Raw genomic sequence first — 22408 nt, forward strand, 5'->3', positions numbered from 1 at the left:
ACAATGAGCGAAGACACATATTTAACAGAGCAATTAACCCTTCGGCAAGTGGCAGCCGAAGGCGGGATCTACCAAAAACTGAAAGTAGCCATGCTGATCGGCAGAACGCTACAATGTGAGCGGTGGCTGGAGAGCGTGCCAGATTAGAAACAAACTCATGTTTAATACATAAACCTGTAAATCTAATGATGCTCCACCGCTGATAAATGCTCTATCAAAAGCAGGAGCAGACGAATTAGTATTTTCTTTCATACTTTATACCGTTACCTACCACCTTTGAGCTTCTGATCAGATAAACTTATCAAAATAAGTAAATACGTCCCAAAAAAGTCTATGGCACAATGTCATATCTGAAATGAAGTACTTATTACGCATTCATCAAAGGCAAAATAAATTGTGTTATAATACTTTTTGTGTTAATAAGACATACATACTATGACGTTAATAAATCAAACAAACAAAGCAACTCTGCCTGTGTCAATCGATATCGTAAAAGGCGACTAAATTTAGAATCTTATCTTTTTCCTATTCTTACGTCTCACTTGACACCACCTCATTTTTGGAATTCTGTCGAGTGCACGCCCCTGTGCTGGTATGTTCTGTTTGTCCGCTGGCCGAGACACACCACAGCCTTAAAAATGGTAATATCTGCTACTGCTCAGCATTAAGGGAATGGGACAACCACTACTGCAAATAATATTTCTATAATATATTCAAGAAACGATAGTCGAATATACCGCAGTCTCACTTAACCCCCTCCCAAGGCGGAAAAGAGGGACCCCAGGGTCACATTATTCACAATTTTTGTAAAGGACCTTAAGACCTTTCAATCTATGAATAGTATTTGATTATACCTTATTTGTGAGTAGAGAAGAAGATTTTTTAAATTTAAGTCAATTTTACCCCTTTTTGGCCCCTCCCACAGCCCCATGGGGGATGGGGACAATATAATTCACAATTTGGACTGATCTTATGTCTTGGAAGGTTTTGGAGAAGAAGTCGAAAATGTAAAAAGTTTATCGTCACACGATGGAGTTTATTATAGTTTATGTAGGGAAACACATTTTTGAGCATTATTCAATCATTTGTAATAGGAAATGAGTCAAATTTTGTCAGATTTATCAGCATGAGATGGCCATTGAATCATATTAACAAATTTTCCATAGCTGACCACCATGGGCCTTAGGCGTGGGGTCAAAAGGGGTCAAATACGCTAAAATTTCAAATATCTTCTTCTGAAATTCTGGAAATGGTAGAATCAAATACATTTCTTAGAGTGAAAGGTCTTCAGGTCTTTTACAAAAATTGTGAATTATATGACCCTGGGGTCTCTCGTTTCCCCCTGGGGATGGTGTTAAGTTTACTATAGTTTATTTAGGGAGAACACATTTTTGAGAATTATTTGGTCCGGGGGGTGGGGGGAGGGGGAGGCGCAGAGGAGTGGGCCAAAAGGGGTCAAATAGGCTAAAATTTCAAAAAATCTCCTTCTAAAACCTGGAATTAGTAGAATAAAATAATCTTTGTAGATGGAAAGGTCTTGAGGTGTTTTATGAAATTGTGAATTATATCACCCTGGGTCTCACGTTACTCCCTTGGGATGCGTGAAGTTTTCTTTAGTTTATATATGAAAAACACATTTATGAACATTTTTTGCTCAATTTTCATAGGATATGGGTCAAACTTGATTAGAGTTAATTATTAGCCGGAGATCTAGAAGTTTAATATCCATATCAGTCCTCACTGACCCCCTAGGGACGGGACAAAACAGGGTCAAAATGATTAAAATTTCAAAAAATGCTTCTAAGTTCACAGGTTTGATGGAAGCAAATACTCTTCATAGTCTAAAAAGTCAAATTTATAAATCACTGACCAACTTCAAGGCCCAGCATATAGTGTTTATATGTCTTTTTTTCATTATATATTCTAACTCAGGTGACCGTTAAGGCCCATGGGCCTCTTGTCTTATTTTAAAATATATGTTTTTATGGTTGTCGCACCGACGTCGTTTCCCGGATTTTTTAAAATTTCATTAATACAGATAATAGGCAACTGGAAAGAAAATTACATATGAAAATCGTCACAGTTATTAGTCAGCACCTTGATTTTTGTTCAGGACAGTTATTGTTAGTTTATATTGTAAACTGAACAATCTGTATCACATACTTCAGTACATGTATTTTAAAAGTGTTCCATTTTGGGTCTGTAGCGTTCCACATTGGGTAGCGTCACGTTAGTACAACAACTGTATTAATATATTCGTACGTATTACAAAGTTACATACAGATTCTATAAAGTATCTACAATAGCAAGCATCTCTCATTTTGATAATCGTCTATTACCATTCATAATCGATAGTCTTAAGGAAAACCATAATCAATCGATCACGACTGTTCTAAAACATATGGTGTCCAATTGTTTTTAACAAATACAAATATGGTACTGTACGGACTGTAGATCTATCTATACTTTTATCAGCAATTAACATTTTGTAAGAATATAAGGAAACTTTCATATAAACTGTTAATCACATCTCTTACGTAAACAATAAAAAATTAGTCCATGGAAAATACGAAGTAAAAAAAAAAACGAAATATGGACACCCGCTCTACGTATGGTCACTGTAAGTAAGTTTACCCATGGATTATCATTATTAACCTTACCCCTGTATCAAATCATCCCGGGGATCTGGAAGCGGGACCAATATCATGAGCAAATCCCCCCAAAACCGCTCTCACGGCATTGCGTGAAGCGTCCATGTTTTTACTCTACGAAAATTGTGAATTATATGTATGATCCTGAGGTCTCACATTTTTCCCTGGGGAGGGGTCAAATTTACCATAGTTAAGGTGAAAAAAACACAGTTTTGAGCATTATTTGGTCATTTGTAATAGGAAATGAGTTAAATGTCAGAATGAGTTAAATGTCAGAATTATCAGTATGAAATGGCCATTGAATCCTATTAACAAGTTTCCCATGACTGACTTCCAGAAGGCCGAGGAGTGGCGCTATTGGCGAAAACTCTGAAATCCAGAAATGATAGAATCTAATACTCTATAGATGGAAAGGTCTTAATGTCTTTTTCAACAAATATTAATTATATTACTCTGGAATCTTTCGTTTTCACTGGTGAGGGGGTCACCTTTATATATGAAAAACATATTTTTGAGAATTTTATTATGGGAAATAAGTCAAATGTCAGAATAATTAGTGTAAGATGGCGGTTGAACTTCCTTGACAAATTTCCCAGGGGTAGGACCAAAAGGGTCCAAATTACAGGTTACAAATTATGTAACCTTTTAACTTCACACATCTTCTTCTCAAATTCAACAAATAGTAAAATCTAATTCTGTTCACATATGGAAAACTAAAAAAAGTCCTTAAAAATTGAGTATCTACTTCATACACTTTGGAATGTCATTTTTATGTAATATAGCTAACTAAAAGTGGCCCAAGTATTAATCCATGAAGAACACCAATATTAATTCGTAATCCATTATGATGCAGTATCTCTCCTGTCAGGCTGGACAGACATTTATATTCTAGTATTTCATAATCTAAAGGTATCTTTGCTTAGGGAATAAGGTGGAAATTATCGATACAGCGAATATAGTGACACCAATAAATAGTCTAATTGAACCAATGTTCAATTTCAGATAAGTTAATGATTGTTATTTCCTCGATTCGGTGTTTCAAACCGCGTTCTAGATAGGGCGTTAGAATTGTACCTGCTGCCCCTATTGCATGATCGTAAAAGGCGACTAAATTTAGGATCTTATCTTTTCTCTTCTTCCTAACTGACTTTATCTTTCCTAATGCCTCCCTTGGCACCGCCTCACTTTTGGTCTTGAGTTGAGCGTTCGCCCCTGTGAGGAAGGCTCTGGGTTCTGTCCCCTGGCCGAGACACACCAAAGTCTATAAAAGTGGTAGTTTCTGCTCCTGCTTAGCGTTCAGCATACAGGGAGTGGGACGACTGGTTCGCCCGTTGTCAGTATAATGTGACCGGGTGGAGTGTGTTGCTTGGTGTCTTCGGCGGCATGCTTCAGTGTTATAGCACTATAAAAAGGGCAACAGTTCCACTATACAAGAAGACACAACACGAACATACCGCAGTCTCCCAGTACACTCACCTCGCACAACATACACGCAACACACCGCATACATGGGAGGCCGTCCTTACATGACCATAGCTGTTAATAGGACGTTAATTAATCAAACAAACAAACAAACAATTAGTGGGTTGATATCGCAGGTATTAAATGTTATAAGTGAAGTTGTCAGCATATAAATATTTGACAATGTGTATGGTTTACATGAAATGTACTTTTGGCGAGATTTTGAAATCGATACACCGTTTCATATCAATATGTGTAATTGCTACAATACGTATTGTCATCAGACTGATGTAACAGAATTTGTTTGGCTATGAATGCTGTTTTCAGTGACTATTTTATTCGCCTTGTGTACGATGTAAATAAGTTTTTAAGTAATATCATGTACGAATTATAGCAGGGTAGGTGTAGTATAGCGGCGGGCCAGTAAATCCGGAGTCGCGTGCTCTAGCCTGGCTGGCGACGCACTACTCTCGCCATGTTACACTTGGTGCCGAAGACCACTCCAAATGGAAGTATTGGAAGCTTATACTTGGAGAGTGAACCTGGGTTGGTCTGTGTTCATGGGTGAACACGTTTGAAAGGTGGTTGTGGTGAAGCAGGTTTTTATTTACCTCATTCGGTAGAGCGGCGGACCAGTAAGTTAAATCTTGTTAGTTTTATGGAAGTGTATGTTGAAATCGCAACATAGTTTCATTTCATTGCAAAAATTGGGCTCTTTCACCTATGTATATTTACAATATGTACAATTTCTATAGTAAGTACATGTAACGTCATCAGTCTGATGTAACAGAATTTGTTTGACTATGAATGCCGTTTTCAATACATATTTTACCCGCGTACGACGTATAGTCGTTTTAAATTAATTTTGTACAAGAATTATAGTAGGGTAGGTGTAATTGTATGACGCATATCAAGTTTAAAATTTATTCGTTGTATGGAATTTGCTTTTTAGAGTAATGCATGCTCTGTAAACATAAATATTTTAAGATAAGATTCATTATATAAACAGAAATATTCTAATCCTGAACCCTTTGAACATTAGATGGATGCTTTATCGATTGAGCTAGCAGGCCATCGATGATTGGCCTAGTTCAACTCTGCTACACATATACTAAATCAATACAAACATTTTTTTCTTCTACTGCATGCATTTCATTATAAGTTTTGCAAACAAAACTTTCGATTGATTCTTTCCCTCCACTTTAAATTATTTTTTTTAAGAAATTCCTCCTTTTCGATTCAAAATTTCAATACAAACTATTGCCTTAAATGAGTAAGAAAAGTTTCTGTACGAGTTACCTCCCTTCCAAAAACGTAAGGTATACGTTTGATGATACATTTCGTTATATGTAAATGCGCTGTAAGCACTGCCATACAACACATTTTTATATAAGAGAAATTGTACGGCAGGTTGGGTGGGATATTAGAAACAAACAAACACAAACAGCCAGCTCCAATTTGTTTCTGATAAAGTCACTGTACCCTAATACCTCAAAACTACACTGGTAACTGGAATATCTGGAGTTGATTATAGTCTTAAGATGTGAATTATCAGTTGTAAATAGGTTCAAAGTAGCAAAGTAATCCCTATCGTTTCATAATAAACAGAGACTCACAGAGTTTTTTGTCCGGCGTCGTCCGTTAACATTTCCTTGTGAACGCGATAACTTGAGTAAATATAAACCGAGCTTAATAAAACTTTGTATGTATAATAAAATTGAAAGGATCTCCGACAAAGTCGAAAATCAACGTGATTCGACTGTTATTTACAGAGTTATTGCCCTTTTGCAATAATATTTATTGGACCTTGTGAGCGCGATAACTTGAGTAACTATAAACTGATCTTGATGAAACTTTGTATGTGGACTTACATTGGCAAGATCTCGGATGAGTTCGAAAAACAGCGTGATTCGATTGTAATTTACGGAGTTATTGCCCTTTGTACAAATAATTATTATTGAACATTCTGAACGCGATAACTTGAGTAAATATGAATCGAGCTTAATGAAACATTGTGTGTAGACATTCATTGGAAAAATCTCGGACAAGTTTGAAAATCAGTGTGATTCAACTATAATCTACAGAGTTATTGCCATTTGCGCTTATAATTATTATTGGACCTTGTAGACACGATAACTTGAGTAAATATAAACCGATCTTAATGACACTTTGTATGTAGACTTACATTAAATAGATCTCAGAAGAGTTTGAAAATCAGTTTACGGAGTTATTGCCATTTGCACAAATAATTATCATTATACCTTGTGAATACGATAACTTGAATAAATATGCACTCAGTTTCATGAAACTTTGTATTTAGACTAAAATTTGAAAGACCTCGGAAAAGTTAGAAAAAATGGACCTTATTAGATCGTAACTAACGTAGTTATTGCCCTTTGCAATTTTATTTCTTGAATTTTGTGAACATGATAACTTGAGTAAATATGCACCGATCTCAGAAGAATTTGAAAATCAGTTTACGGAGTTATTGCCCTTTGCACAAATAATTATCATTATACCTTGTGAATACGATAACTTGAATAAATGTGCACTCAGTTTCATGAAATGTGTATTTAAACTAAAATTTGAAAGACCTCGGACAAGTTAGAAAATGGACCTTATTTGATCGTAACTAACGGAGTTATTGCCCTTTGCAATTATATTTATTGAATTTTGTAAACATGATAACTTGAGTAAATATGCGCCGATCTTAATGAGACTTTGTATGTAGACTAACATTGGAAAGATAAGCTTGATTTGACGATCATTTACGGAGTTATTGCCATTTGCAATAATAGTTAAGGATGAACCTTGTGAACACAGTAATGTGAGTAAAACTGCATGACGCTTAATGAAAATTTATTTTCATGGTAGTGGCAGTAGAGGATAAGTGGGGTCTAAGTTCAAAACCCACATGGGCAGTTGCAAAGTACTGTCCTTAGGTCAGAGTTTTTCTTGGTATTCTAACTTTATCTCTTAAAGCATGTACTTTGTATATCCTGAAATAGCCCTGTCCATTTATAATTAAATCAAAACCAAAGTAAACCCGTGTCATAATTTGTTTTGCAAGAACTTAATTAGTTCGTATCACTTTCAATATTTCTGTCCTATCAAAATTAAATTCACCATCTTCAATCTGATATATTAAGCACCAAACAATCTCTCCTGAATTAATAAATTTTATGATAAATAATATATTATATTTTTTAATTTTCAGATCAGGCCATATAAAGCCAATCTGTTTGGTATTTGTAATGATGGCCGCACATCACAGACAAAGTACTTGTTTGGTGAGGATCAGTGCATAGGTCTGGATGGATCACAGAGCCACTCAGCCAACTCTGTGATATCAATGCTTCATCACTATTTTGATCATCATGGGGAAGGGGAAAAGAAGTTTATCTTAACGCAGATAATTATGGTGGACAGAACAAGAATCAGGTATGAAACACATTCAACTGAGGTATTTAAATAAAACATGTGTAACCCTGGTCAGTATAAGTCACAATATACTGCTCTGTTAGGGTGAACTTCTCTTTAGCTCAATCGGTTGAGCGTCAGACTAGTAACCAAGAAGTCCCGCGTTCGAACCCTGGCAGAGGCAGTGATTATGATTATATCAAATCTGATTTTCTACAAGACTGTCCAGTCATGTGATTTATATAATCATCATAATATTAATGGTATCAAACTGTAATATATAAGTCTCTCCCTCCAAATGACTCTTTCTCATAAGCATTTTGTGATTATGTGCAATACTATATCAACAAAATCTTCATATGTGAGATGTCCCCATTTTATGATAACAGATCAATAAGAGTGTTGGTTCTCCTTTGTACAATGTAGTGCTATAAAGTATGATTTATTTTTTTCAGGTTGTCACAAGCTATCTGCCATGGAGGGTCGCAAATGGTTATCACAAAGACATCTATTTTCACTTTATGAAACCATACCATGCTCAATGTCTTGTCGATGTGATGTTTGGTATTGCCAGAAAGAAAATTCGGAGGAATGATGTTGATAGTTTGTCCGACCTCAAAGTGACCATCGATGCGTCATCCACACATAACCAGGCAACTGTTTATAGCGAACTGTCACCAAACTCATGGGTATGGAGGGACTGGAAGCAATTTTTAAACCTGTTTTCAGAGCCGTTCCTAATAGGATGTTAAAATAACCGAGCAAACCCAAATAAGATTGTTAAACGGTAATAGTTTACTGTAAATAATTTTACTGTGTATTTTATTTTATTTAGGTATGGTGAAAGTGAAGACTAGCGTTGATGGAGATTACACAGTCGTGTGACTTCTGAAGAGGGGAAAGAAAATACCAAATGGCATGCCAGTAAGACTAGAAGCAAAAGGTCTTTCTCCAGAACGTACATGGTATCTGTATAAAAACATCAGACCTTTTGCAAAAGATCTTTCAAAAGACCTTCTTTGCGCTCTTCCAAATGTCCAAGAGCCTACCAAATCAACGCAACCTAATACAGAAGAAAAATTAACATGGTTTTGAGTTGAATTTATTCTGAAACTTTAGGGTTGAGCCATTTATACTTGATACTAGTGTAAAAATGAAGTCTGGTTTAAAAATGATATGATAATATGTGTCCTTGTTAAGTATTTGTCTTGGGCAATAAACAAACTATTTTACCTGTACTTTGTCACGTCAACGAGGCAGTACAGCTATACAAAGTAAAAAATATATCTACTGTTACCTGAAGTCAATGTGTTATTGCCCAACCGATACCTAGAAACAATCCATATACAGTATATCAGGCCGTTGTTACATGACCCTGACGGTAAATAGGACGTTAAAATAATCACACAAACAAAGTAACATTAACATGTTGATTTTATCATCAAAAGTGATGCTTCAGTGAGATTCTACTATAAAAATCAGTTTAACGATTACAATATATACCACAGCCTCCTCAAACGTATACACTAGCACCCAGTCCGTAAATGTTTGTTTGATTTAATCAACATCCTTTTAACCACCAGGGCCATGTAAGGACAGCTCCCATGTATGCGGTTTGTAGCTTGTATGTAGTGTGATGTGCGTTGGTTTGTTTTATTGATTAATTTAATTAACGTCCTCTTAATAGCCAGGGTCATTTAAGAACAGCCTCCCATTTATGCCGTGTGTAGCGTGTTTGTAGTGTGATGTGCGTTTGTTTGTTTGAGTAATTAACGTCATATTAACAGCCAGGGTCATGTGAGGACGGCCTCCCATTTATGCCGTGTGTAGTATGTATGAAGTGTGTGTGTGTGTGTTTGGGGAGATTTTGGGGTGTGTAGTATGTATGAAGTGTGTGGTGTGTGTTTGGCGAAAGTGCAGTGTGTAGTATGTATGAAGTGTGTGGTGTGTGTTTGGGGAGAGTGCGGTGTGTAGTATGCATGAAGTGTGTGGTGTATGTTTGGGGAGACTGCGGTGTGTAGTATGTATGAAATGTGTGGTGTGTTTGGGGAGAGTTTGCGGTGTGCAGTATATATGAAGTGTGTGGTGTATGTTTGGGGAGAGTGCGGTGTGTAGTATGTATGAAGTGTGTGGTGTGTGTTTGGGGAGAGTTTGCGGTGTGTGTAGTATGTATGAAGTGTGTGGTGTGTGTTTGGGGAGAGTTTGCGGTGTGTAGTATGTATGAAGTGTGTGGTCTTGTATGTTTGGGGAGAGTGCGGTCTTGTGTGTGGTGTGTGTTTGGGGCGAGTGCGGTCTTGTATGTTTGGGGAGAGTGCGGTCTTGTGTGTGTGTGTGTGTTTGGGGAGAGTGCGGTCTTGTTGTGTCTTGTATGTTTGGGGAGAGTGCGGTGTTGTTGTGTCTTGTAAAGTGGATTTCTTGCCCTTTTAGAGTGTTCCTGGTTTCTAAATAGGAAGTTTATCTAATCAGTTAAAAATCCCAGCATGCTAATATTGATTGTATCACACTTTATGAATTGTTCATTAATTAATTAATGATTTCACATTTCTATCTAAACTGGAATCCAATCTTTATATCATATCTTTACAAAGTCAGAGAAGCAGACGTGTTTAAATTATGTATCGTATCCTCTGTTATCATAAATTAGCATATCATTGTTTTTTTCATTTTCTCATAAGGATGTTATTTCTGATATTTACATTTTTTTATGAATGCCCGAATAAATAACCACCAGTCCATTTCAAAACAGTTTATCCTTTTAAATGAAATTATGTGAAACACAAAACGTCAATCGAATCAGCTGATAGACACAGTGGTAAGACACAACAAGGATATACTGCAGCTTCCCGAAATACGGCCCTAGTTGTTACATAGGACCTACCTAGTCTTAACAAACAGTCTTTGAAGTTTGTTAAAATTGATGACCTTGACCTATTTCAAATGTCACGGTGGTTAAATACATCAGAGAATTACAACTTATACGTAAATAATGCCGTTATTGTTAGTTGAAAGAAAAGGTGAGCATTTTCAGCCTATTTAATTATTTTACATTGATCCATTTTTGCCACTGGCTTTATAATTTGAACCCTGCCCTTACCATGATATGAATGAGTATGAATATGAATAACATGAGTTGTGATGAGGATCGAAACTTTAGTTTAAATGGTCGGTATGATGCGCCTTACCGAAAACATGCCTTAGACAAAATACACCAATCAAACTTTACTTCCTTGTCTCGGACAATAAACAAACTATTTTCGGTAACCTGTACTGGGTGACGTCAACGAGGCAGTAAACTATACAAAGTTAATGATATATCTACTTTTACCTGGAATCATTGTGCAATTGCCCAACAGATACCTAGAAACAATCCATATACAGTATATAAGCACAGTTTAGAACACCTCTTGACATTCATTCTCTCAAGTCGTTCCAACCATGGCTATACCCCTAGTAACAGTATTACTGTTGACGTGCGCTGTAGTCGGCGTCGTACCCGGAGACGTTCAGAAGTACACATTGCTTGGTAAGATTTTAAACTCGTTTCTTGATCATATATGTTGGCTTTCTATCCTCGTTTGTTTACGTTAAATGTAAATGGAATTTTTTACAATTAATATAAATGACGCATATATATATATATATATATATATATAATACATAATTGTTTACTGTGTTATGTTGATCTAGAGTACAAACTGTGGCTTGAGGCTACAGGTTGATTATTCAATAAGCATTAGGTAAGCGGTAAGAAATCCCTGATGTCGCAATAAAGATACTAGACCTGTATACCGTGCATGGTTTTACTATTAAGCTATAAAGTAAAACGTGAAACTGAATGAATCGTCTGTGATAGAAGGCTTTGTTGATTTATTAAGGTATTCTCTATTTAAAAATGCTCCACCGCTGACAAATGGTATTTTTTCACTATCAAAACCAGGAGCAGACGATTTAGTATTTTTCTTCAGTTACAAAAGTTACTTACTTTAAACCATTACCACCATTGAAAAGTTTGAGCTTCTAATTTTAGTTCAAGTTAAAAATATAAAAAAAATAATGGATTGCATCCCGAAAAAATTCCGTGCCACTATATCCTATATGGAATGAAGTACTGATTGCGCATGCACCAAAGGCGAAGTAAAATATTTTATATCATTTTTTGTGTTAATTATACATATATATACACGGTTAAACACCAATTATTGTTCAAGTGATGAATATCATTTATGCTCTGTCGATGGTGGAGCATCTTTAATAATAAATGATAACTCAAGTTTGTGACGGTGATTTTCATTGAATTAGAGTTTCTTAATTAGCCAATTGTAACATCACTTCTGATCAAGTAAATGGCGAAATGATTCAAAATCAAAATGGTGACACATAATGAATTTGAAAATTTGAAAAATCGCGATTTCAAATCCACAATTAGTTTACAGTAACCTTGGGTTTTTGCTGACTAGCCCTGCAGGTAGGGCGGTAGAATTGTACCTTTTGAGCGTTCACCCCTGTGAGGAAGGCTCTGGGTTACTATACAAGAAGACACAACATGACTATAACGTAGTCTTCCAAAAACCCACACCTCACACACGCTACACACCGCATACATGGTAAGCCGTCGTTACATGACCTTAGCTGTTAATAGAACGTTAATACATCAAACAAGGTATTGCTGACAATGTATTCTATTTAAGACATACCACGTGACTGTGAGGATGTGCGAGACGCGGGAAATACGGAGAGTGGGGTTTATACTATCTACATAAATAAGAGAGATGCTGTCAAAGTCTGGTGTGACATGGAGACGGATGGCGGAGGCTGGACGGTAAGATTCGTTTAGTACCAATCTGATTAAAATACAGATCCTTACAATCACTACGTCTTTGGAACGGGGTGGTTAGGATTTGTATTTTAACTAGAAGGAACGGAATAGTTACATGTATAAGGATCTGTAATTTGTTTGTTTGATTAATTAACGTCCTATTAACAGCAATGGTCATTGAAGGACGGCCTCTCATGTATGCGGTGTGTTGCGTGTATGTTGTGCGAGGTGCGTGTTTTGGGAGACTGCGGTATATTCATGTTGTGTCTTCTTGCATAGTGTAACTGTTGCCCTTTTTATAGTGTTATATCACTGAAGCATGCCGCCAAAGACACCAAGCAACACACCCCACCCGGTCACATTATACTGACAACGGACGAATCAGTCGTTCCCCTCCCTGTATGCTGAGCGCTAAGCAGGAGCAGAAAATACCACTTTTATAGACTTTGGTGTGTCTCGGCCAGGGGACAGAACCCATAGTCTTCCTCACAAGGGCGAATGCTCAACTCAAGGCCAAACGTGAGGCGGTGCAAAGGGAGGCATGAGGAAATATAAAGTCAGTTAGGAAGAAGAGAAAATATAAGATCCTAAATTTAGTCGCCTTTTACGATCATGCAATAGGGGCAGCAGGTACAATTCAGGTTAACGGAGTAGTTAAAAGGGTTTGTATTTCAATCGGATGGTCTTTTATACGTTCCGATTTATTTATGCATTTAAATAGTTTTCTGTATACATCAGAGGCCGTACTTGTATGACCTGTTGATCAATTAAACAAAGCTCAGTCCCTCCATTTTATAAAGTTTATGAGCCTATGAACGTCGAGCGGTCAGTTACTTAACCGTTGTAACAGCCAGCAGTAACCCCATGGGGTTGGTTGTGGAAAAACAATTTCTCAAGTTTCTTAATGTCACGGGCCTTATGGCCGATAGATAAAACATACATACAAACATGGTTACAGTATACAACACATGGTATAGGAGAGTGATTTTTAAACTCTTCATTATGAAACCATATCTCTAATTGTAATTTTGACAACAAAGTGTGTTCGACTTCATATATGATAAATCTGCTATAGAATGACAGTAGATATTTGAAGCAATATATCCTAGAAAATATGTATCATTGCAGGTAGGGCGTTAGATTGTCCCTTAAAAGGCGACTAAATTTAGGATCTATTTCTTCTTCCTAACTGACCACCACACTTTTGGCCTTTTGTTGAGCGCTCGCCACTGTGAGGCAGGCTCTGGGTTCTGTCCCCTGGCCGAGACACACCAAAGTGTCTGCTCCTGCTTAGAGCTCTGCATGACGGGAGTGGGACGACTGGGTCGCCCGTTGTCAGTATAACGTGACCGAATGTGAGTGTTGCTTGGTGTCTTCAGCGTCATGCTTCAGTGATGCACTATAAAATGGGCAACAGTTCCACTTTGCAAGAAGACACGACCCTAAAATACCGCAGTACACGCACCTCGCACTTCACAAACTTTACACACCTCGTGCCTAGCAGACTGTCCTTGCATGATCCTGGCTGTTAAGAGGTACGCTGTAAACTTTAACATTAGAATTACGATTAAAATTTATTTTTGATTAACTCAATATCTACTATCTTGAACAATGAATTTAGAGTTATCCCCCTTTAGCTGTTAAGTATTGTAAGTAACATTGTTTGTGTAATACATTTGCTGGAATCATATCGTATGTCGGTTTTAAGAGCTTACGTAGTTCTAATATGTGTAAAATTGTCATAACGTTTCTTTTATTTATTTGTTGCAATATCTACTAAATGTCCATACAGTACAAACTTGATGAAAACAATATATACTTCTAAGAGCTGAATTATAAAAGTATTACGTGTTGTTTAAGTTGAATGTGTAACAACTGCAAAAATTTTACATGGTATTTTTTCTTAAGGAATCTTAACAAAATTATAATATTTCATAAATTATTTGTTTGGTTGATTAAATTTACGTCCAATCTCCCATGTATGTGGTGTGTAGTGTGTATGAAGTGCATGTTTTGGGAAACTGCGGTATATTCGTGTTGAGTCTTCTTTTATAGTTGAACCCTTTGCCATTTTTAGCCCGCCTTCATCAGATGGTGGGCTATTCAAATCGCTTTTCGTCCGTGGTCCGTCCCTTCTGTCCTTCCGTCTGTTAACATTTCTTGTTACCGTTACCGAAGGAATCTTTCTCAAATTCCATATAGATGTTTCCCTAGGTAGCTGGTTGTGCATATTGCATTATTGGACCACAAGGCTGCCATCTTGTATTTTGATAGTTAAAAATTCTGACCGCTATTTCTCCGAACGTACTGGAGCGATCTGTCTCAAATGTTATATGTAGGTTCCCCTAGGACCTTAATTGTGCATATTGCTTTTTTGACCGATTGGTCAACAAGATGGCCGACTGGTAGTCATCTTGGATTTTGATAATTGAAGTTTGGTACTGTTATCTATCTCAGAAAATAGTGAAAGGATCTTTCTCAAATTTCATATGTAGTAATATGTAGTAAAGTTTGAAAAGAAGAGAAAAAATCGCTCTTTCCATTGTCAGACGAAGATGATTCTTTTGGATCTCTTGTTTATAGTGCTATTATATTTAAGCCGTGGAAACCATTTAAAAGCGCGGATAAACATGCGCGATACTTTAAACAACAACATTTTCTTTGCACTGTAATATTTCATGTTTTATGCTTTATGAAATGAAAACATTTGTGAAGAAGTCGCTGTATGATTATTAATATCAGTGTAAATATGTGAATTGGAATGGCAGACTACAACTATACTCCTTGAACTGACCGTGTCTTCATGTTTTACTGTTGTGATGTAGACATAAATATCATGCGTTTTGGCAGTACTGCCGAAATTCGGTTTTAGATCTCTAATTTGACTTTGTAAAATTAAAACATGCAATTCAAGTATTGTAATATGTTGGCAACGACTTGATTACTAGCAGATAAAAAGATCTTTATTCGTGTGTAAGAAAATTCCGTCAGCTATAACTTTAATAAAATGTCAATTTGATTGAAATATATATACTTTTATTACATAATTTGTTTACTATTGTGACTTTATCTGTGGATTATTACAACACTTTGTGTGGATTTATTCATATTGCCTTGAACTTCACAAATCATCGGTGGACATTCAATTTCCTTGTGGATTTGTGATTATTGTTAATTCTTGAAACCTGGAAGGATCAAGGATTATACCAGGACATTCGCATACAGATAAGTAACACTTTAAATCATCGTACTAGTCTTTGTACCACCACCAATTACTTTAGATATTGTAAACCATCTCTGTATAATATTGTATATATAATTAAATTGTGTTTTGAATTTAGCTGCTGGTTTCTCCTTTCTGTTATTCGTTCATGTAACAGAATTGCTGGGCTCTTGTCCGGGATCGATATTTTATTTGTGAAATCTAACTTTGAAAAATTAATTAAAAAATGTTTTCAAAAATTTGTGTACAAACTTTGAGTTTACAGTTTTGAAACCAACAGCTAGATAAATATGACTACTATGCAGGTAGAACAGTTTGTTTAAAGCGCCATCCCTGGAAGTTTCTTTTGCAAGTTAGTAAGAAGATTTACTGTTAGATTGTGGGTAAACATTTATTGGCCTTACTATCAAAACTAATGTTGAGGAAAGCTGAAATTAGGAATGTAATTATAAGATTAGTATTTGTTGACAATGTCCACAAATTTTTGATTATCTAGTGCATTAAAGATAAGTATAGAGGAAACAGTCAGCTCAGAAATTCAAATTAGACAAATGGGAACTTGAACATGAAATGAAACTAAGACAAATAGGGAAATAGAAAAAGAGTTAAGAGAAAAAGAAATTGAAAGAGAATTAAGAAGAAAAAGAGATTGAGAGAGATCAGATGTTAGAGCTAGAGAAGCAGAAAATTCAAGCTGAAACAGAACTTAGAATGAAAGAATTAGAGCTAGCTTCTCAAGACAGTTCAAGTAATCTAACTTTTAGGGGTTTACAAGGAAACAGAGGTTTTGATGTCAGTAGAAACATTAGGTTAGTTCCTCCTTTTCAAGAGAAAGAAGTTGACAAGTATTTTTCTGCATTTTGAGAAAATAGCTAATGATAGTAATGAAATGGCCTGAAGATAAGCTTACAATGCTTCTTATCAAAGTGTCTTGATTGGTAAAGCTAGAGACATTTATTCTTCTTTATCTGTAGATGAGATTTCAAATTACCAAGTAGTCAAGAAAGCTATTTTTGAAAGCTTATGAGAGTTAGTTCCTGAGGCTTACCCTCCAGAAAATCTTCGAAACTCGAGAAGAGATAGATGAACAAACTCATGTAGAATTTAGCCAGAAAAAAAGAACAAATTATTTAGATAGGTGGTGTGATTCTAAAGAAATTGATGAGGATTTCGGTAAACTTAGACGCAATTATAGTTGATGGAGAGGAGTTTATAACGTTGTGGTCCTACACAAGCATAAAAAACTCATTTAGATGAGAGAAAAGTTATAACACTTAGTGGAAGCAGCTAACAATGGCTGATGGATTACCGCTCTTCACCCACAAAGGCTCATTTGTTAAAAACAGTTCTCAAGACAGAAACAGTACCACAGGTACTAGTGAAATTTGGTCATCCTAGGAACCGCAACCTTTTAGTTGGGCCCTTCCTATCGACAAACCAACAATTAGGTGAGATAAAACTAAGTTCTTGCTTCTAAAACAGATGATAGGGTTAGGAGTGTGGGGTCCTCCTTCTTGGTCCTGTTTTGAAATTACTCGCAAGAAAGTAGTGCATACTATGTCTGAATGTTAATTCTCTCCAGCGAAAGGAGCAAAGGCGTAAACAGTACAGTTCCTTCTGTGTTAGCTATGTCAACAGCCTAGTCAGAAACTTAGTGAAATAGTTGTGGAAGATTCTAAAGTGACTGTTGAGATGTAAGAGCTCAGAGTCCTGATAGTGTCTTGGAAAAGTTAATCTCTCCCTTCATTTCTGAAGTGTTTTGTTTCACTTACTAGTGATATTACCAACTTGAAACTGTGAAGATTTTGCGAGATACTGGGGCTTCTCATTCTTTGATATTAGATGGCGTAGTGCCTTTGTCTGAGGAGACCTCATGTGGTAGTAAGTGTTTTGCTTCAAGGTGTAGAGTTAGGTTTTTGTTAATGTGCCCCTCTCCATTCTGTTTATTTAAAGTCAGACTTGGTTACTGGGTCCCTGTCACCATTGGTGTTAGACCGGAACTTCCCATAGAGGGCGTGTCGCTCATTTTAGGCAATGACTTGGCTGGAGAGCAAAGTTAGGGTAGATCCCTTAGTGTCCCCAGTATTCCAGATAAAACAAGATGATGGCTGAGACTTATTCAACAGGAATTTCCTGGTATTTTCCCTTCTTGTGCTGTAACTCGTTTCAATGAGTAAGAAGGTTTCTGATGTTGCAGTAGTTGAGGATCATTATATGTCCAGGGTTAGGTGACACTTTCTTGGCTCTCATGATATAGAGGCAAAAAAAAAAATATACTGGGGGGGGTACCGGGAGTCAAGTGTGATCTTATTGAGTGCAATCCAGTAGACTTTGATAGTGATAGAGTTGTTCCTAACAAGGGGTACTTCTTTGTCTGACATGATGAGATCAAATCATCTTTTGTTCTAGAGAGGAGCTTATAGTCAGAAACAGGAGAACGAATCCTGAAATACTCCTTATTGTGTAATCGTGCTTTGAGTTGAGGAAGAGGCTGAGAAAGTTCCCGGTTTGTTACTATCTCCCGTCACTCAGAGGTGTGTTATTAAGCTTCAACCTTGCAGTACCCCGCCTCGAACAGTGGTACTCCACGAGGTGAAAGACTGGTAAAGGTTGTCAATCAAATAGATGTCCCCAACCGAGGTCAATCACAGGCATAGAATAATTCTAAGATTTGTTCTCTCAAGTACGTTGACCGATGGCAGTGGCCAATAGCTAGGTTAGTCTGACTCGTAGACTTATAAGCTCGTTGATCGAGTTATGATCACTTCCTTTTTGGCCCAGAGTGAGAAAACGGGATTATGTTTGGCTGATTTCTTTGTAGTGCTTGTGCTCATACTTGTCCAGGTGGTAGGGGAAACCTAATCACCCAGCAAATCTCACTGTTGCACCTTTTGACACCCCATTCCAAGCATTTGAGGAACCATTTATAGTAGATATCTACTAATATGACTGTTGTAGTGTCCTCTAGCCCCAAAACTAATACTGAGGAATAGAGTATCCTTTACACTATATCATTGTGATGCTTCCTATCACGCTTAATCCCTTGAAGCCATGTTCACTCAGGAATATTAAAGCCCCTAACATAGTCAAGGCCCTTTGGTTAAATTCTTTTACATTGGTTGGTCTTCCAAAAGCTGTCCAATCGGACCAAGGTTACGAATTTCATGTCTGGTAATTTTTCAACAAGTCCATGTACCAGCTCCAGATCAAAGCAGTATAAAGTCTAGTGCTCTTATCATCCAGAGTCTCAGGGTGCTTTAGAACGTTTTCATCAGACATTGAAGAATATGATGAGATCAGTATTGTTTTGAAAACAAAAGAGATTGGGACGCAAGGTATACACATTTTGTTGTTTGGCGTTAGAGAATCTGTACAAGAAGTCTCTTGGCTTTAGTCCCTTTGAACTTGTGTTTGGACATTCCTGTTACGTGGTCCTTTGAAAATTTTGAAAGACCAAAATTTTGACGAAGATTCTAAAGTGAATCTCTTAGATGTATGTGTCTAACTTTAAGCAAAGGTTGACAAGGGCATGTGAACTGGCAAAAGAAAAATAATTGGCCGTTCCTCAAAACCAAAATGAAAATACATGGTATCTGATAAAGATGCCCGTGCAAGAAGTTTTTGATCCAGGTGACAAAATCTTTTGAGCTTCTATTACCAATACCAACCGGGTCAGCCTTTTGCAAGCCTAGATATTTTGGACCTTAATTGTTGTTGAGAAAACAGGTCGATGATATGTTAACTACATTAGTACAAACTCCATGGAGGCGCAAAGAAAACGTCAATTAATGAGTCATGTTTAATATGCCTAGAAGAAAATATGTAGATAGAGAAGAGGAGCAAGACCTCTCAACCTATTGCTACGTTAGTTTTGGCTCTCTCTGTACAACCATCACAAAGTGAAAGTACCAGCTGATATTTGTAAATTAGACTTAGATGGTGTGGTGTACAAGATGTAGGTTTAGACTGTGGTGTTTGATAGTTATTCTGGGAACTTACAGATGTTGCTCGCAGAACTTGGACAAGAAACTGCGTAGGTCATCTATATTGAAAAGGAACGCATATGAACTTAAATGATTTATATACTTGAGTTATAAACATTTGTTTCCTAGAGTATACACCAGGCAAAACAGATGCTTATCATTATCACTGACACGTGGATGTCAGGTGCGATGCGCGCCACCTGTCAATCCAACAGTCCTTACCATAGGTCCAGACTACCTTTGAAAGAAATAACCACTATTAAAGAAATAAATTACAAATACATGATTGGAACAATGTAAAAAATTTGAAACCAATCAAAAGTGAATGGAGCATCTCCCATGTGTTCTTTATGCCAATATCCAGACCAGACATACCGGAACTGTACTTGACATCAGAAAAGTAAACATTGTCAGTTAAAAGCGAGCTCTCTTATTCAATTCGCAAGGATTGAACCTCATGTAATGACAAAACAAATGTTGGTCAGAAGCCAAGTACGTTAAGTGCAGAATTTTGACAATCCTATTATATGTAAAAGGGATATAGGCAGGTGGCCATTAACAGAAAGAGCTAAAGAAAGAGTCGGCATTTGCGAAACCGCTCGCAAGTGTGTATTGTACCAGTTACAGAAGTTATGCCAAATTGGTAGAAGAATGCCCGGCCAACATTTACACGTCCGTTCTTAACAGTCGTGTGATATCAGACCATGGAAGGCTGTGTATGGATACATTGATTACGTCGATCAACTAGCGCACGACACGTGGGAAGGACCATATCTACGCGGGATTCGTGAATTCTTCGAAAGACTACACTACCATGGAAATTGACTGTAACCTTATTGAAATGTGAATTTTGTTATGCAACTGTTGATTTTTTAGGCCATGTTGTAGGACAGGGGCAGGTTAAGCCTGTTCAGGCCAAAGTAGAATCAATTATAGATTTTCCAGCTCCTGGAGGCAAGAGAGAGCTGATGAGGTTTCTTGGTATGGCTGGATACTACAGAAAATTTTGTCAAAATTTCTCTGTTATAGCAGCTCCACTTACTGCTTTGTTAAAGAAAAATGTCAAATTTGTCTGGTCAGACGAATGTAAGTCTGCCTTTGAGAAATTGAAAGCCATACTATCAAACTCACCAGTTCTGACTGCTCCAGATTTTAATAAACAGTTTAAACTGTTTGTTGACGCCAGCGATGTAGGTGTTGGTGCTGTTTTGATGCAAGAAGGTACTGAACAAATTGACCATCCAATTTGTTATTTCTCGAAAAAGTTTGACAAACACCAGAGAAATTATTCCACCATTGAGAAAGAATGTTTAGCATTGATTTTGGCCTTGAACCAATTTGATGTGTATCTCTGCACTACAGTTGTGCCTGTGTTGGTCTTCACCGACCACAACCCTTTGACATTCATTGGGAAAATGAAAAACAAAAATCAAAGAATTCTCAGGTGGAGTTTGACTTTGCAAGAGTACAATCTTGACATCAAACATATCAAAGGGAAAGACAATATTCTAGCTGATGCTTTATCAAGGATTTAAATATTACTTGATATGTCAAGAAAGTTTCCTTTTCAAGAAAACTTTCTTTTCTTTAAGGAGGGGTGTGTTATGTATGACACTAAATACATGTAGTTATGAGATAAGGGAGATAACTCCTATAGCTTTTTTTATCAATACATCCTATGAAGGTCATATCATTGATTTAGGTTATAGAACTTTCTAGAATTTAATCATGTATAAACAAATATGTTTGTAAACATGTTGATTTTAAGTAGAGATCTAGAATGATCTATTTCCAGAAAGTTATGTGTGTTTACTTGTTTACTGTTTTTTAGTTAGATATTTCTAGAAGTAGAAGGTTCTCCAATATTCTTGAATTACGGTTTAGCTATATATACTCCAGCTGTCCAAGGCTAATCAGAACTGTAATGAGACCTGTAATAAGACATATCAAGAATTGTACAGCGCCATATAAGATTCTATTGGGAGAGCTATTGTGACTTTATCTGTGGATTATTACAACACTTTGTGTGGATTTATTCATATTGCCTGGAACTTTACAAATCATCGGTGGACATTCAATTTCCTTGTGGATTTGTGATTATTGTTAATTTGAAACCTGGAAGGATCAAGGATTATACCAGGACATTCGCATACAGATAAGTAACACTTTAAATCATCGTACTAGTCTTGTACCACCACCAATTACTTTAGATATTGTAAACCATCTCTGTATAATATTGTATATATAATTAAATTGTGTTTTGAATTTAGCTGCTGGTTTCTCCTTTCTGTTATTTGTTAATGTAACAATGAAGAAATATAATATTTTCAACTATTAAACGACCGTTCAATAAAACCTTGTTATATTGCACGGGTCGAAGTTTCACTATTACACGCTTCCATGGAAATGTTATATTGCACGTTAAAGATGTTATTTATACGGTTTAGGAACACTCGTGTTGTTGTCTAGAAAACTTCCGAGGAATTAACTGAGTACAGTGAGTTACCGTATTATTATGACGTCCACAAAGGTTCACGCTCAATTTCGGGATTTTAGTAGATCTTCAAGCATTTACGTCACATTGACAAGTCGCTTGATTCGAGATTATAATATCCATGCCCGAAATTAGCGTGAACCCTTTTGTGACGTCATAATAACGTAACTCACTGTTACTCGCAATTCCTCGGAAGTTTTCTACAAAACTAGACAACAACAGCGAGGTGTTCCTAAAGCCGTATATAACATCTTTAACGTGCAATATAACATTTCCATGGAAGCGTGTAATATAACTTCGAACCGTGCAATATAACAAGGTTTTATTGAACGGTCGGTTTAATAGTTGAAAATATTTATA

General features: G+C 36.6%; 1 pseudogene; it reads left to right on the forward strand.

The window, feature by feature from the left end:
• The first annotated feature begins 7317 nt into the window (after window positions 1–7317).
• On the forward strand, window positions 7318–8289 carry LOC138310189 (uncharacterized; annotated as a pseudogene).
• The last annotated feature ends 14119 nt before the right edge of the window (window positions 8290–22408 follow it).

This window comes from Argopecten irradians, chromosome 16 (genome assembly GCF_041381155.1).
Source record: "Argopecten irradians isolate NY chromosome 16, Ai_NY, whole genome shotgun sequence".
Classification (NCBI taxonomy): Eukaryota; Metazoa; Mollusca; class Bivalvia; order Pectinida; family Pectinidae; genus Argopecten; species Argopecten irradians.